This window comes from Onychomys torridus, chromosome 2 (assembly GCF_903995425.1).
Source record: "Onychomys torridus chromosome 2, mOncTor1.1, whole genome shotgun sequence".
Classification (NCBI taxonomy): Eukaryota; Metazoa; Chordata; class Mammalia; order Rodentia; family Cricetidae; genus Onychomys; species Onychomys torridus.
Genome location: NC_050444.1, coordinates 62,853,307 through 62,858,561, shown reverse-complemented (window position 1 = coordinate 62,858,561; position 5,255 = coordinate 62,853,307). Strand labels below are relative to the sequence as shown.

The 5,255-nt window shown below is 45.4% G+C and overlaps 1 non-coding gene across 1 annotated transcript; it reads right to left on the bottom strand.

Annotated features, from left to right (window-relative positions):
* Positions 1–1,459: 1,459 nt before the first annotated feature.
* Positions 1,460–1,562, bottom strand: LOC118578969. Its single transcript, XR_004944349.1, has one exon. It is a non-coding gene; the product is annotated as a U6 spliceosomal RNA (small nuclear RNA).
* Positions 1,563–5,255: the final 3,693 nt, after the last annotated feature.

Genomic DNA, 5,255 nt, shown 5'->3' with positions numbered 1-5,255 from the left:
AGTTTTATCTTTGCTCTTTGGACCGAGTCCCCTTTGGACAGAATCCACCTGGCTGTCTCCTAGCCCCCAGGTGTCATATACCTGTGATTTCCCCAAAGGAAAGGTACTTATAAACTAGAGGTAGGCTACAATTTCTCCAACTGGAGCTACAGATCGTTTGCAATAAAACCCGTTATATAAAATAAAAAGCATGCTCTCTCGTTAGTGGAAGACCCACTACCCAGCGCCACTTGTGGGGGGCCCAAGTCCTTCTGATCCAGCCCCCCCCCAAGAAAAAAGCAGAAGAGAGAAGGGTCTTGGTCACATAGCAACCTGCTTAAAAGGCCCTGTCTCGAAAACCACGGAAGTGTTTGAACTTGAAGCCCCTGCTTTGTACCGTTAATGAGAATAGTTCCTTCAGCCACAGCAGTTGCTATGTCCTAAAAGGACATTTTCCCCTTCTGATGCCTTTCGCTGGTTACATATTGAAGTTTCACAGGATGGGGTACATGAGACCTTATTTCAAAAGGTAGTTTATGGTTCATACATGTAATCTCAGCACTTCTGGGGCCATGGCTGGAGGACTACTGCCAGGCCAGGTTAGCTTACTTAGTAAGATCCTGTCTCCAAACAATACAAAGCTGGACGAGGTGGGGCACTTTTAATTCCAGCATTAGCAAGGCATCAGAGGCAGCTGGATTTCTGTGGATTTAAGACCAGCATGGTCGACATAGTGAGTTCAGGACAGCTAGGGCTGCATATTGAGACCCTATCTCAAAAACAAAACAAAATCAAGAAACACAAACACACACACACCGGATATTGTTTCCTTCCTATGAGGAAGCTGGAGATGAGCTCGGAGCTCATGTCGCACATGGATGACCTACTCCCAATTTCCCCCAGGGTAGAGCCCATTGTCAGCAAAGATGAGAGCATTATGGTTCATCCTTAACTAACAGGCATTTGGTCTTGCTTTAGAAAGAAAACAGGTGTACCCACTTTGTTCTTTGGCCGGAACAGGTCTCACGCTGCTGGGAGATTAGCATTTGTCTGGAGGAATGTCAAGGTCAGACTGAACTGGTTGTTGAGTTTCTTCCCCTCTTAGCATTTGTGCTGCAAACGGCCAATCCTGATCAGAGCAGCTCTCTGCAGGCAGTGACATAGGGAACCTTAAAAACCCAACAGAGAGGGTTTGCACTAGTTTAAACAAAATCGACAAGAGAGTAGTCTGGGGGAAATGTTTTTTCTTTAGTGACCCCAGCTGGCCCATCCTCAAGCTTGCAGAACCAGTGCCCTATCAGCAACAGAGGATCTGAGGGGGCGACTTTCTCATCTAAAATTATCAACACCACCACCTGTCAGGCTACCATTATCGCTTAATCCCCAGTCTTCTAGGACCTCTACTGACATCAGATAATAATAATAATAATTCTCCTTCTTCTTCTTCTTCTTCTTTTTCTTCTTCTTCTTCTTCTTCCTCCTCCTTATGGAACACTTCACAAATTTGCGTGTCTCCTGTGCAGGCCATGCTAATCTTCTCTGTATCATTCCAATTTTAGTGTATGTGCTGCTGAAACCAGCATGACATCAAATTCTTATGGAAAAGACAGAGATTAGTAGATGGAGGAAATAAATTCGTTAGCTTGACAAGCAAAGCACTGCAGATACCACCAACCCCTATGATTATTTTGCACTACACTGACTCCCAAAGCATGGTCGCTTTAGAGAAACAATTTAATTCTTTTCTGCTTGGGGCTTACACAATTTCCCCTGCTAGGAATAATGCTAACCCACCTTCTCCCAGTCTTGTTTTTTGTTTTTGTTTTTCCACTTAGCACATGAAACGTTGTATTATAAAGTATTATGTCAAGGCTCTTACAGTATTTTAACATAGCCCAGCAGTGGTGATGCATCCCTTTAATCCTAGCACTGGGGAGGCAGAGGCAGGCAATCTCTGAGTTCAAGGTCAGTCAAGTCCAGGACAGAATTCCATGACAGCCAGGGCTACATAGACTGTCTTGAAAAACAAAAACAAAAAATTTAACATTTATCTATTGTGTATGTGTATGCACACATGCTTCATATGGAAGTGGAGGTCAAAGGATAACGTGCAAGATTTCATTTTCTCCACTCACCATGTGTGTTACAGCGATTTAATTCAAGAGCCAGGCTTGGTGGTAAGCTTTTACCTGCAAAGCCACCTCACAAGCTCTACTCTTTATTTTTTATTTATTTGTTTTGGTTTTTCAAGACAGGGTTTCTCTGTGTAGTTTTGGTGCCTGTATTGGATCTTGCTCTGTAGACCAGGCTGGCCTTGAACTCACAGAGATCCACCTGGCTCTGCCTCTCAAGTGCTGGGATTAAAGGCATTTGCAACCATGCCTGGCTTTTTTTTTTTTTTTTTTAAATGGGGCTTTTAGGGGTTATCTTAGGGTTTCTATTTCTGTAGAGATACCATAACCACAGTAACACTTTTTTAAAAATTTATTTCTTTTTAGTTTATGTGAGTGCTGGGAATTGACCCTGGGTCCTCTGGAAGAGCAGCCGGTGTTCTTAACTGCTGAGCCGTCTCTCCAGCCCCACAACAACTCTTACAAAGGAAAACATTTCATTGGGGCTGGAGTACAGTTTAGAGGTTTTGTTCATTATTGTCACATCAATTGGCAGCAAGCAGGCAGACAGCTGTGACTGTCCAGGAACTCAGTTTGTAGACCAGGCTGGCCTTGAACTCACAGAAAGCTGCCTGCCTCTGCCTCCCCAGGGCTGGGATTAAAGGCATGTGCCCCCACTGCTTGGCTAAACCTTTGATTTTCTTAAAAAAAAAAAAAAAGGCTGGAGAGATGGCTCAGAGGTTAAGAGCACTGACTGCTCTTCCAGAGGTCCTGAGTTCAATTCCCAGTGACCACAACCATCTGTAATGAGATCTGGTGCCCTCTTCTGGCCTGCAGTCATACATGCAGACAGAACACTGTATACATAATAAATAAATAAATCTTTAAAAAAAATTAAAAGTGATGGTGGTGCATGCCTTTAATCCCAGCCCTGGGGAGGCAGAGGCAGGCAGAACTCTGTGAGTTTGAGGCCAGCCTGGGCTACAGAGTGAGTTCCAGGAAAGGCGCAAAGCTACACAGAGAAACCCTGTCTCAAAAAACCAAAAAAAAAATTATTTAAATTTATTTTATATGCATTGGTGTGAAGGTGTCAGAACCTCTGGAACTGGAGTTACAGACAGTTGTGAGCTGCCATGTGGGTGCAAGGAACTGAACCAGCGTCCTCTGGAAAAAGGAGCCAGTGCTCTTAAGTGCTGAGCCCCAAGCCTTTGATTTTCAATAGTGGATTTTATTTTTTTTAATCTTTGACTTTCCCAAACATTTCTATAAAACAAGAAAACAGAGATTGAACTGACCAGACACAATGTTCGATCACTAGCCAAGAGAGATAAGATATGTACACATGAATAACCAGGATAATAAGTTCCTGTGGTTAGAGGTACAGCCTGCGCATTCTTTGATCAATTCAGGCAGAAAAACAAAGGCTTCCCTTGAACTGGGCAGGTCTGTTTAAAATTTCAATTGTTTTAGCCAAGTAATTTAAATAGAACAAGTCTATTAGTAACTAGCAAGTTATTAATTAGCACTGTACCTCATCAGTATAAGCTAATTCCCTTTCTATCTTGTTTAAACCAGTTGCACCTTATGGGTACAAATAGGATGTGAATACACTTCTGTTTTTTGAGGGCTTATGGTGTGCCATGAAGATACTTTACATACTCTTTCTTTTTACTTTTTTTCAGGACAGGGTTTATCTGTTCTTCCAGAGGACACTGGCTTGATTCCCAGCACCCAGAAGGTGGATTACAACCATCTCTAATTAGGGTTTCAGGGGATCCGATACCGTTTTCTGACCAGGCAGGGACATGGGAACATGGTGCATATACGAATGTATACATATTAAACTTTTTTTTTTTTTGTTTGTTTTTTTGTTTTTCGAGACAGGGTTTCTCTGTAACTTTGGAGGCTGTCCTGGAACTCGATTTGTAGACCAGGCTGGCCTTGAACTCACAGAGATCCGTCTGCCTCTGCCTCCCGAGTGCTGGGATTACAGGAGTGCGCCACCACTGCACGGCTCACATGAAACATTTTTTTAAAAAAATTATTTGAAATTAATTTTATTAAGCAGGCATAGTGAGTGGCTCTCGCTTGCAATCCCAGCACTTGGGAGACCAAGGCGGGATAATTGGTGTAAGAGGCCACCGTGGACTGCTTGGGAGACTAGGTTAGTCTGGGCTGGAGTGAAACTGTTTTCAACCCAACACACAAACACAACCCCCCTCCCCGCATCAACAACAACAAAAAAAAAAAAAAGGAAAGAAAAGAAAAAAGCATTCTTTGTGCTTAATCCCTTTGGGCTAACCTCTTTACTAAGAGGTGGCTCTGATAACCTAGAAAGACCCCAAACCCGATTCAGGCCAGGAGTTAACTCCCTTTCCTTATCGCAAAACCGGGTCAATCCTAGCCTCTCGGGCTAGTACACGATTTTATAAACCTCTGACATCGGGTAGGCGTTCAAAAACTTGTAGGCGTTGCCTGAAGAGGAGTGTTGGGAACGCAGAAAGCAATCCGCATTTGACCACATTACTGTCTCGAGGCCAATCAGCAGGAGGACGCTCCCGGTGTCTTGGCTCAGCCGCTAGCCGTTGGCGTTTTCCCGCGCAGAGGGCAGGGCGGAGCGCCAGTCCCGCATCGTGGTAGCTGGACCCACTCTCCGCCAGGACTACACCTCCCAGCAGGAACCACGCTGGTTCGTTTGGCAGGTGGCACCCACTGGTACTACCCGGAAGCTAGTCCTACCGTACTTGTAGGAGCCAGAGTCTGGAGCTGCATCTACGAACTCGACGGGAAGTGGCGGCCTTTCACAGTGCTTTCACCGCGCAGCACGCTGGGAGTTGTAGTCCACTCCGGCAACGTCCACAGGCCAGGCTTGCTTTGAATGGTTGGACCATGTCACGTGATATCAGAGATGGCCGCAAGCGAGTAACTCGCTGTGTCTCTGAGGTCATCAGAGCGCGACAGCACGCTCTCGTAGTGAGTTCCCTGTAGGCAGCGGGTAAAATGACTCTGAAACTCCAAGCACGAGCAATGCTAGCATCCCCACAGCCTCCACATAGTACCCCTTGCCCAGCTGCCAGAGCAGTACTGGCCAACCGGGTCGACCTGCTCAAGCTTCGAGCATTAGCTCCGCCCTCTCCCGTGACGTAGGGCCACGTGACGGGCAGG